This window comes from Eschrichtius robustus, chromosome 3 (genome assembly GCF_028021215.1).
Source record: "Eschrichtius robustus isolate mEscRob2 chromosome 3, mEscRob2.pri, whole genome shotgun sequence".
NCBI lineage: Eukaryota > Metazoa > Chordata > Mammalia > Artiodactyla > Eschrichtiidae > Eschrichtius > Eschrichtius robustus.
In genome coordinates this window covers 182,492,790-182,506,163 of record NC_090826.1, presented here as the reverse complement: position 1 = coordinate 182,506,163, position 13,374 = coordinate 182,492,790, and positions in this window count along the sequence as shown.

The window sequence follows — 13,374 nt, the reverse complement described above, 5'->3', positions numbered from 1 at the left end:
TCTCATATGGGGTGTGGGGTTCTTCTAACTTTACTGGTTGTTGTCCAAATCCAGTATTTTGCAGCTCTAAGTAGAAGGTCCCCATTTCCTTATTAACTGTCAGCCAGGCCACTCTCTGCCCCTAAGGGATGTCCACATTCCTCTCACCTGGCCTCCTCTATTATCAAAGCTGCATCAGTATGTGAACCCTTATCAAGCTCCTAATTTCTTTGGCTTTTTCTCCTGCTGCCAGCCGGAGACATCTCTGCTGTCAAAAAGATTTCTGCAATTAGATTTGGTCCACCTGGATAATCTATCTTAAGGTCAACTGTGATGCAAGAAGAATTCCTTCACAATTACAAAAACTTATATGTGTGTGTGTATATATATATATACATATATATAATAACTTTATAGAGAGACATAATCTTGTATGGGAAAAAGAAAGTATAACTGTTAGAAACACAAGCTCTGAAGACAAACTGCATGGTTCAGTCTCAACCTCCCCTAAGAGAGAAATTATTTGTTTCATGTGCCTTGATGTTCTCATTTATAACAGGGAAAAAATAACAGTACATATTTCACAGGGTTGTTTTGAGTACTTAATGAGCTAAAAATGCACTTAAAACAGCATATAGTAGCTTCAAGTTAATTTTTTAAATGTACTACAATTTTATTTGAAATTACAATATGAACTTTGGGTCAATTGGCAAAGTTATAATTTTTTTTGAAAAATTAAATGTCAAAGAATAATCAACAACCTTTTGAAAAGAAAAAAAAATGTACTTCTGTTAGCAAAATACACTATCAAGCACCAAATGACATAATTCTAGCGCAGAAAAAGACAGATTCATTCATTTATTCACTCTACAACAGGAACTTATGTAGGCACTACAAACAGATAAAGCAGTAACAGAAAAGACAAAAACCCCTGAATGGAACTTACATTTAGAATAAATGGAAAAATGTCATTTACAGTGTTCTAAAAGGACTCTGAGCCTGGCAATAATAATCACTGCTTTAGGTACAAAATAGACCGCTAGTCATGATTTATTTTAATCTGAGAACATGATTTGGTAATTTAATTCCTACATATGTCAATTGATGAACAAAATAGAGCATAAACTCTTTGAGAATAGTTGATTTACTCAGCTTTGTATCTTCTGTAGCATTTATCAAGGTAGCAGAGTATAGACTACCTCATATTACCTGAATGCCTGAACAAAAGAATATGTGAGATAATAACTTTCTGTAAATCTTTCCAAAACTATGAGCAAAAGGGTAGTATTTTTAATTTATTTGCCCTTTTATTTTTAATCAATATTCACTGAATAAAGAAAGCATAGAGAAGCAATTTTCTTTAATTGTAATTGAAATAAACAAAACAAAACTCTGCTTGCAAGAGTATCAGAGAAATAATGAAGTGAAATAAACATTACATTAAGAGAAGAATTGGGGACTTCCCTGGTGGTTCATTGGTAAAGAATCCTCCTTACAATGCAGGGGACGCGGGTTAGATCCATGGTCAGGGAACTAAGATCCCACATGTGGCAGAGCAGCTAAGCTCATGCGCCAGAACTACTGAGCTTGTGTGCCTCAAAGAGAGAGCCCACATGCTGCAAACTACAGTGCCCACATGCTCTGGAACCCATGTGCCACAACTAGAGAGCGAAAACTTGCAGGCCACAACTAAAGAGAAGCCCGTGCGCCACAATGAAAAATCCCTCATGCCTCAACGAAGATCCCGTGTGCCACAACTAAAACCAGACTCAGCCAAAAATTATAAATAAATAAACAAATAAAAAATAAATCTTTAAAAAAACCCCAGAAGAATTGAATGAGAAACAATTATATATCCAAGTTCTTCTAATGAGTAACTATTATAAAACAGGCAAATTCATATTGCCAATTTTTATATTAATGTGTTTAAATATTAGGATGTAAATTTTCTAGGTTTTGCATAATTATATTTTTACACAATAATTCCAGCATTGTTTTTGTGGAATAAAAATAGTGATATCTGAAAGAGAAGTGTCGGCTCTTATGTTGACACTATATTAGCAGCTCTATGTTCATTTTCTCCTTTCAACTTCAAAATACATTTGAAGAAACAGATGAAGGAATTCTAGTTCACCAAGGTCAAGCTATTGGCCCCAAACTACATATTTATGAAGTTCTGAGTTGTCACTGAATGCAAATTTGTATTTCTGTAAAACCTATGCTTCTTAGCATATGTTTTTCATAATTGGAAAAGGAAGAGAGAAGAGAGGGTGGGAGAGAGGGAGGAAAGTCAAGTATAATTATTAAAATAATTTCATTGAAATTAAATTATATAGTTAATGGTTTACATATATATTTTATCTTTATATCATAGGTAGTTTTAAAAAACTATGTCAATATGTTACACATTTTAAAATGTTATTTGAGTAGTTTCATATGGTCTCTGTTTGTAATATGTTGAATTCTCAGACCATGTTAGTGAGGTTCATCTTTGCTGATATGCTTGGATCTATTTCATTAATTTTTCTGGAGGCTAGGTCATTTTAAGTTTTGATATTAGAAAATATGGCTGCACTAAACACTGTTGTCCTGTGCCTCTTTGGGCACAGCATAAGAGTCTCTGCAGGGTAAGCAACGAGTGTAGAATCGCTGTGGAATAGGCTGTGTTTAGTTTTGGGCAACTTAATTTTGTGAGGTATTGTCAAAATGACATTAAGATTGTTTTGGCAGATTTGCACTCCCACCAGCATGCAGACGTTTCCTTTTTTTCCACATTCTCAGCATCAGTTTGTATAATCGGAATCTTATTCTTTTTCCAATATGAGGACACACAGATTTGTGACATGTATTGATTTCTGCCAGTTGCCATTTCTACAGGACTCTTCACACACACCCAAAAGAGAGCATTCTATTTGGAGCTCTCCTTTCCCTGAGAAACAAAGATGAACAATTTTAAAGTCATGAAAGAATTAGCTGAAAGGTTCAAAAGGGTCAACATATGAACATATGACTTTACTGGAGGCAATCCGCTAAAGGAAGCCTATTACATAAACTTATAAATGGGGGAGGAGCTTCAAGATGGCAGAAGAGTAAGACGTGGAGATCACCTTCCTCCCCACAAATACATCAGAAATACATCTACGTGTGGAACACCTCCTACAGAACACCTACTGAACGCTGGCAGAGGACCTCAGACCTCCCAAAAGGCAAGAAACTCCCCACGTACCTGGGTAGGGCAAAAGAAAAAAGAAAAAACAGAGACAAAAGAATAGGGACGGGACCTGCACCACTAGGAGGGAGCTGTGAAGGAGGAAAGGTTTCCACACACTAGGAAGGCCCTTCGCAGGCGGAGACTGCGGGTGGTGGAGGGGGGAAGCTTCGGAGCCACGGAGGAGAGCGCAGCCACAGGGGTGCGGAGGGCAAAGCAGAGAGATTCCCACACAGAGGAGCGGTGCTGACCAGCACTCACCAGCCCAAGAGGCTTGTCTGATCACCCGCCGGAATGGGTGGGGGCTGGGAGCTGAGGCTCGGGCTTCTGTCGGATCGCAGGGAGAGGACTGGGGTTGGCGGTGTGAACACAGCCTGAAGGGGCTAGTGTGCCACAGCTAGCCGGGAGGGAGTCCGGGAAAAAGTCTGGAGCTGCCGAAGAGGCAAGAGATTTTTTCTTGCCTCTTTGTTTCCTGGTGCACAAGGAGAGGGGATTAAGAGCTCCGCTTAAAGGAGCTCCAGAGACGGGTGCAAGCCGCGGCTATCAGCGTGGACCCCAGAGATGGGCATGAGACGCTAAGGCGGCTGCTGCCACCACCAAGAAGCCTGTGAGCAAGCATAGGTCACTATCCACACCTCCCCTCCTGGGAGCCTGTGCAGCCATGGCACGCCTCACACTGGTGCAACATCACGCCGGGCTCTGCCGCCGCAGGTTCGCCCTAAACTCCGTACCCCTCCCTCCCCCCGGCCTGAGTGAGCCAGAGCCCCCGAATCAGCTGCTACTTTAACCCCGTCCTGTCTGAGCGAAGAACAGACGCCCTCAGGTGACCTACACGCAGAGGCGGGGCCAAATCCAAAGCTGAACCCCAGGAGCTGTGCGAACAGAGAAGAGAAAGGGAAATTTCTCCCAGCAGCCTCAGGAGCAGCGGATTAAATCTCCACAGTCAACTTGATGTACCCTGCAGCTGTGGAATACCTGAATAGACAATGAATCATTCCAAATTGAGGAGGTGGACTTTGGGAGCAACGATATATATATTTTTTCCCCTTTTTCACTTTTTGTGAGTGTGTGTATGTATGCTTCTGTGTGTGATTTTGTCTGTATAGCTTTGCTTTTACCATTTGTCCTAGGGCTCTGTCTGTCCGTTTTTTGGGGTTTTTTTTCTTTCTTTTTAGTATAGTTTTTACTGCTGGTTAGCATTGGTGGATTTGTTTTTTCATTTGATTGCTCTCTTTTTTCTTTCTTTCTTTTTTTTTATTACTTAAAATTTTTTTTAATAATTATTTTTTATTTTTTATTTTAATAAATTTTATTTCATTTTATATTATTTTATTTTATCTTTTTCATTCTTTCTCTCTTTTTTTTCTCCCTTTTCTTCTGAGCCCTGTTGATGACAGGCTCTTGGTGCTCCACCCAGGCATCAGGGCTGTGCCTCTGAGGTGGGAGAGCCAAGTTCAGGACACTGATCCACAGGAGACCTCCCAGCTCCACATAATATCACATGGTGAAAATCTCCCAGAGAGCTCCATCTCAACGCTGATACCCAGCTCCACTCAATGACCAGCAAGCTACAGTGCAGGACACCCTATGCCAAACAACTAGCAAGACAGGAACACAAACCCACCCATTAGGAGAGAGGCTGCCTAAAATCATAATAAGGTCACAGACACCCAAAAACACACCACCAGACGCAGACCTGCCCACCAGAAAGACAAGATCCAGCCTCATCCACCGGAACACGGACACTAGTCGCCTCCACCAGGAACCCTACACAGCCCATTGAACCAACCTTAGCCACTGGGGACAGACACCAAAAACAATGGAAACTAGGAACCTGCAGCCTGTGAAAAGGAGACTGCAAACACAGTAAGTTAAGCAAAATGAGAAGACAGAGAAGCACACAGCAGATGAAGGAGCAAGGTAAAAACCCACCAGACCTAACAAATGAAGAGGAAATAGGCAGTCTACTTGAAAATTCAGAATAATGATAGTAAAGATGATCCAAAATCTTGGAAATAGAATGGAGAAAATAAAAGAAACGTTTAACAAGGACCTAGAAGAACTAAAGAGCAAACAATCATACTAGGGGACTTTAACATCCCACTTTCACCAATGGACAGATCATCCAAAATGAAAATAAATAAGGAAACACAAGCTTTAAATGATACATTAAACAAGATGGACTTAATTGATTAATTGATAGTTATAGGAAATTCCATCCAAAAACAACAGGATACACTTTCTTCTCAAGTGCTCATGGAACATTCTCCATGATAGATCATATTTTGGGTCACAAATAAAGCCTTGCTAAATTTAAGAAAATTGAAATTGTATCAAGTATCTTTTCTGACCACAATGCTACGAGACCAGCTATCAATTACAGGAAAAAATCTGTAAAAACTAGAAACACATGGAGGCTAAACAATACACTACTTAATAACCAAGGGATCACTGAAGAAATCAAAGAGGAAATCAAAAAGTACCTAGAAACAAATGACAATGAAAACATGAGGACCCAAAACCTATGGGATGCAGCAAAAGCAGTTCTAAGAGGGAAGTTTATAGCTATACAATCCTACCTCAAGAAACAAGAAACATCTCAAATAAACAACCTATCCTTACACCTAAGGCAATTAGAGGAAGAAGAACAAAAAACCCTCAAAGTTAGCAGAAGGAAAGAAATCATAAAGATCAGAGCAGAAAGAAATGAATAAGCAACAAAGGAAACGATAGCAAAGATCAATAAATCTAAAAGCTGGTACTCTGCGAAGATAAACAAAATTGATAAACCATTAGCCAGATTCATCAAGAAAAAAAGGGAGAAGACTCAAATCGATATAATTAGAAATGAAAAAGGAGAAGGAACAACTGACACTGCAGAAATGCAAAGGATCATGAGAGATTACTACAAGCAACTATATGCCAAAAAAATGGACAACCTGGAAGAAATGGACAAATGCTTAGAAATGCACAACATGCCGAGACTGAACCAGGAAGAAATAGAAAATAGGAACAGACCAATCACAAGTAACGAAAATGAAACTGTGATAAAAAATCTTCCACCAAACAAAAGGCCAGGACCAGAAGGCTTCAGAGGCGAATTCTATCAAACATTCAGAGAAGAGCTAACACCTATCCTTCTCAAACTCTTCCAAAATATAGCACAGGGAGGACACTCCCAAAATCATTCTACGAGACCACCCTGACACCAAAACCAGACAAAGATTTCACAAAGAAAGAAAACTACAGGCCAATATCACTGATGAACATAGATGCAAAAATCCTCAACAAAATACTACCCAACAGAATCCAACAGCACATTAAAAGGATCATACACCATGATCAAGTGGGGTTTATACCAGGAATGCAAGGATTGTTCAATATACGCAAATCAATCAGTGTGATACACCATATTAACAAATTGAAGGAGAAAAACCATATGATCATCTCAATAGATGCAGAAAAAACTTTTGACAAAATTCAACACCCATTTATGATAAAAACCCTCCAGAAAGTAGACGTAGAGGGAACTTACCTCAACGTAATAAAGGCCATATATGACAAACCCACAGCAAACATTATCCTCAATGGTGAAAAACTGAAACCATTTCCACTAAGATCAGGAACAAGACAAGGTTGCCCACTCTCACCACTATTATTCAACATAGTTTTGGAAGTTTTAGCCACAGCAATCAGAGAAGAAAAAGGAATAAAAGGAATCCAAATCGGAAAAGAAGAAGTAAAGCTGTCACTATTTGCAGATGACATGATACTATACATAGAGAATCCTAAAGATGCTACCAGAAAACTATTAGAGCTAATCAATGAATTTGGTAAAGTAGCAGGATACAAAATTAATGCACAGAAATCTCTTGCAGTCATCTACACTAATGATGAAAAATCTGAAAGTGAAATTAAGAAAACACTCCCATTTACCATTGAAACAAAAATAATAAAATACCTAGGAATAAACCTACCTAAGGAAACAAAAAACCTGTATGCAGAAAATTAAAAGACACTAATGAAAGAAATTCAAGATGATACAAATAGATGGAGAGATATACCATGTTCTTGGATTGGAAAAATCAACATTGTGAGAATGACTCTACTACCCAAAGCAATCTACATATTCAATGCAATCCCTATCAAACTACCACTGGCATTTTTTCACAGAGCTGGAAGAAAACATTTCACAATTTGTATGGAAACACAAAAGACCGCGAATACCCAAAGCAATCTTGAGAAAGAAAAACGGAGCTGGAGGAATCAGGCTCCCTGACTTCAGACTACCCTACAAAGCTACAGTAATCAAGACAGTATGGTACTGGCACAAAAACAGAAATATAGATCAATGGAACAGGATAGAAAGCCCAGATATAAACCCACGCACATATGGTCACCTTATCTTTGATAAAGGAGGCAAGAATATACAATGGAGAAAAGACAGTGTCATCAATAAGTGGTGCTGGGAAAACTGTTCAGCTTCATGTAAAAGAGTGAAATTAGAAGACTCCCTAACACAATACACAAAAATAAACTCAAAATGGATGAAAGACCTAAATGTAAGGCCAGACACTATCAAACTCCTGAAGAAAACATAGGCAGAACACACTATGACATAAATCACAGCAAGATCCTTTTTGACCCACCTCCTAGAGTAATGGAAATTAAAAAAATAAACAAATGGGACCTAATGAAACTTAAAACCTTTTTCACAGCAAAGGAAAACATAAACAAGATGAAAAGACAACCCTCAGAATGGGAGAAAATATTTGCAAATGAAGCAACTGACAAAGGATTAATCTCCAAAATTTACAAGCAGCTCATGCAGCTCAATATCAAAAAACAAACGACCCAATCCAAACATGGGCAGAAGACCTAAATAGACATTTCTCCACTGAAGATATACAGATTGCCAACAAACACATGAAAGAATGCTCAACATCATTAATCATTAGAGAAATGCAAATCAAAACTACAATGAGATATCATCTCATACTGGTCAGAATGGCCATCATCAAAAAATCTCCAAACAGTAAATGCTAGAGAGGGTGTGGAGAAAAGGGAACCCTCTTGCACTCTTGGTGGGAATGTAAACTGATACAGCCACTATGGAGAACATTATGGAGGTTCCTTAAAAGACTAAAAATAGAACTACCATATGACCCAGCAATCCCACTACTGGGCATATACCCGGAGAAAACCATAATTCAAAAAGAGTCATGCAGCACAATGTTCATTGCAGCTCTATTTACAATAGCCTGGACATGGAAGCAACCTATGTGTCCATTGACAGATGAATGGATAAAGAAGATGTGGCACATATATACAATGGAATATTACTTGGCCATAAAAAGAAACGCAATTGAGTTATTTGTACTGAGGTGGATGGACATAGGGTCTGTCATACAGAGTGAAGTAAATTAGAAAGAGAAAAACAAATACCGTATGCTAACATATATATATGGAATCTAAAAAAAAGAAAAAAAATGCTGACAAACCTAGGGACAGGATAGAAATAAAGATGCAGATGTCGAAAATGGACTTGATTACACAGGGAGGGGGAAGGGTCAGCTGGGACGAAGTGAGAGAGTAGCATTGACGTATATACATTACCAAATGTAAAATAGCTAGTGGGAAACAGCTGCATCGCACAGTGAGATCAGCTAGGTGCTTGTGACCACCTAGAATGGTGGGATAGGGAGGGTGGGAAGGAGACGCAAGAGAGAAGGGATATAGGGATATATGTATACATAAATCTGATTCTCTTTGCTATACAGCAGAAACTATCACAACATTGTAAAGCAATTACACTCCAATAAAGGTGTTTAAAATATATATATATAAAAACGAACTAAGGAAGATATTCAGCTGTCTGTGCATTATTGGCTAGTGTCTGGGGAGCAGCACCAGCTTTCTTCCAATTAATTTATGACATAAATTCTTGTTTTATTTTAATCACCACCAAATGAATAAGAATAAATTGAGAATTTTGTTTTTACAAAGTAACTGGAAATCTCTCTCTTTTGAAATTATCCTTTATGTCTGTTCTGAGTGGTGGTTTATTCACAGCCCAAGAAAAAGGTGCACTGAATTTGAGCCATCAAATATAAAAAGCAAATCTTCTGGAGTCAAGTGAACTACTCATGATGTCAGTAGTTTGTGCTGTTACTATTTATGATATATTTACCACTTTTCCTTCTAAGAGTTCAGTAAGCCATTAAAAATACCCATCATCTATCAACACATTTCCTAGAAATGAGCATTTAATATAAACTTGATTTCCCTGTACCTTTTGAGCAATTTTGGACTCAATATGTTTTTCTGATGAAAATACCAAAGTATCTTATTTTAAATAATTTTTAATGAATATTAAAAATATCATTCCTCTATGGAATAATGAAATATATGTCTTATCTTTATGAAACAGGTAAAAACACAAAATGCCACATGCAAATAACACTCAAACCCAACTATTTTATATAAAATTCACCTGGATTCTCAAAAACTGTCCGTTTTAATCCATCTAATTTTATTTATTTTTAATTTTTGAATTTTATTTATTTTTTTATACAGCAGGTTCATATTTGTGATCAGTTTTATACACATCAGTGTATACATGTCTGTCCCAATCGCCCAATTCATCACACCACCACCACCACCCCCCTGCGACTTTCCCCCCTTAGTGTCCATATGTTATTTCTCTACATCTGTGTCTCAACTTCTGCCATGTAAACCGGTTCATCTGTACCATTTTTCTAGGTTCCACATATATGCGTTAATATACGATATTTGTTTTTCTCTTTCTGACTTACTTCACTCTGTATGACAGTCTCTAGATCCATCCACGTATCAACAAATGACCCAATTTCGTTCCTTTTTATGGCTGAGTAATATTCCATTCTATATATGTACCACAACTTCCTTATCCATTCTTCTGTCGATGGGCATTTAGGTTGCTTCCATGACCTGGCTATTGTAAATAGTGCTACAATGAACATTGGGGTGCAAGTGTCTTTTTGAATTATGGTTTTCTCTGGGTATATGCCCAGTAGTGGGATTGCTGGATCATATGGTAATTCTATTTTTAGTTTTTTAAGGAACCTCCGTCTTGTTCGCCATAGTGACTGTATCAATTTACATTCCCACCAACAGTGCAAGAGGGTTCCCATTTCTCCACACCCTCTCCAGCATTTGTTGTTTGTAAATTTTCTGATGATGCCCATTCTAACTGGTGTGAGGTGATACCTCATTGTAGTTTTGATTTGCATTTCTCTAATAATTAGTGATGTTGAGCAGCTTTTCATGTGCTTCTTGGCCATCTGTATGTCTTCTTTGGAGAAATGTCTATTTAGGTCTTCTGCCCATTTTTGGATTGGGTTGTTTGTTTTTTTAATATTGAGCTGCATGAGCTGTTTATATATTTTGGAGATTAATCCTTTGTCCATTGATTTATTTGCAAATACTTTCTCCCATTCTGAGGGTTGTCTTTTCGTCTTGTTTATGGTTTCCTTTGCTGTGCAAAAGCTTTTAAGTTTCATTAGGTCCCATTTGTTTATTATTTTTTTTTATTTCCATTACTCTAGGAGGTGGATCAAAAAAGATCTTGCTGTGATTTATGTCAAAGAGTGTTCTTCCTATGTTTTCCCCTAAGAGTTTTATAGTGTCAGGTCTTACGTTTAGGTCTCTAATCCATTTTGAGTTTATTTTTGTGTATGGTGTTAGGGAGTGTTCTAGTTTCATTCTTTTACATGTAGCTGTCCAGTTTTCCCAGCACCACTTATTGAAGAGACTGTCTTTTCTTCATTATATATCCTTGCCTCCTTTGTCATAGATTAGTTGACCATAGGTGTGTGGGTTGATCTCTGGGCTTTCTATCTTGTTCCATTGATCTATGTTTCTGTTTCTGTGCCAGTACCATATTGTCTTGATTACTGTAGCTTTGTAGTGTAGTCTGATGTCAGGAAGTCTGATTCCTCCAGCTCCGTTTTTTTCCCTCAAGACTGCTTTGGCTATTCGGGGTCTTTTTTGTCTTCATACAAATTTTAAGATTTTTTGTTCTAGTTCTGTAAAAATTGCCACTGGTAATTTTATAAGGATTGCATTGAATCTGTAGATTGCTTTGGGTAGTATAGTGTCATTTTCACAATATTGATTCTTCCAATCCAAGAACCTGGTATATCTCTCCATCTGTTGGTATCATCTTTAATTTCTTTCATCAGTGTCTTATAGTTTTCTGCATACAGGTCTTTTGTCTCCCTAAGTAGGTTTATTCCTAGGTATTTTATTCTTTTTGTTGTAATGGTAAATGGGAGTGTTTCCTTAATTTCTCTTTCAGATTTTTCATCATTAGTGTATAAGACTGAAAGAGATTTGTATGCATTAGTTTTGTATCCTGCAACTTTACCAAATTCATTGATTAGCTCTAGTAGTTTGCTGGTGGCGTCTTTAGGATTCTCTATGTATAGTATTATGTCATTTGCAAACAGTGACAGTTTTATTTCCTCTTTTCCAATTTGTATTCCTTTTATTTCTTTTTCTTCTCTGATTGCTGTGGTTAGGATTTCCAAAACTATGTTGAATAATAGTGGTGAGAGTGGGCATCCTTGTCTTGTTCGTGATCTTAGAGGAAATTCTTTCAGTTTTTCACCATTGAGAATGATGTTTGCTGTGGGTTTGTCATATATGGCCTTTATTATGTTGAGGTAGGTTCCTCTATGCCCACTTTCTGGAGAGTTTTTATCATAAATGGGTGTTGGATTTTGTCAAAAGCTTTTTCTGCATCTATTGAGATGATCATATGGTTTTTATTCTTCAGTTTGTTAATATGGTATATCACATTGATTGATTTGCATATATTGAAGAATCCTTGCATCCCTGGGATAAATCCCACTTGATCATGGTGTATGAAATCCATCTGATTTTTAAAATTGAATGATGAGAAGCACATATGTAATCAGCTTCCCCATGAGAAATAAATTCTTGAAAAATTACTTCTCTAAAAGTAGCTTCTTTACATTTTGATGTCTACCAGCAGTTTTATTTTTACTTTAAGGAGATAAAATACTAGAAGTTTATGTCGCTACAGCATAAAGCAGGTCAATTACTGGCTTGGATTTTTTGATTGTATTATTAGATATTTCTTAGTGACAGTGTTGTGACCTAATGATGTAAATTAAGATATATCAAATTTAAAATGTTGAGCCTCCTTAAAATGCATTATTAGGATCCATGTTAAGGTTAAGTAAATTTAAGGTGATGTGCAATTGTAAAGAAAAATATATTAGGAATTTAGGAACTTCCAAATAGCATTATCTATACTGCATCACAAAAGAAGCCATTTAAGACTGGAGAGTCTTTCTTATGTTTTATCAGATTCAAGTAAGCCCAGATGACTGACTGTCAAAATAGAACAACACAACAAAATAGCCTTCTCAAGATAAATGACCAGTTGACAGTCTTAGGGAATCTAAATATGATGCTTGAAAACTATCAGTGCTTACTAAAATCTTCACTTTCATCATAAAGGCAATCATTGTATCACTGTTGATAGAATTATTCTGAGGGAATTGAATATGCTCCTTTCACACATGAAATGTCTCAGTCACTGAATGTTACTGATATTCACTTGTCAGTGGCAGGGTATTTCACTTGTGACTATGAGAAATAAAATAAGAAGTGGGGACCACACTGAAATGCTATGATGCATCAAATCAGTAATAAACCATGACTTGACTCAAGTTAGTAGTGTTTTTGAAATAGAATATTTGATTAAGGGAGCTATGCTTCCCAGTATTTGGTCTGTACATGAACAATATTTTGGAGTGTTTATGAAACATTCATTTTAATTGGAAGAACTTGGTATTTCTTATTATTTTTCATTCATAATGTTGATCTAGAAATGTGTAGAGAAAAAAAAATGTTGCCTTCCATTCCAGTTCTACCAGGATCAATCCATTAACCACTGAAGTTGCCCAGGGAGAGTGCGCCCTGAGGGGAATTCATAATGGAGAAAAAAAAGGAAGCATTCTGTAGTTTGTATATACTGGCCCCTGGATAGTTGAATATGCATATCTAGTGAAAAAAATTCAAACGACCCCAGATTCTTGCATCTTCCCATAAACTGAAAAGCACTGAAATCTTTAACTTGAGATGTCTGTTCTTTGAGATTAGAAGTAAACTTTTGA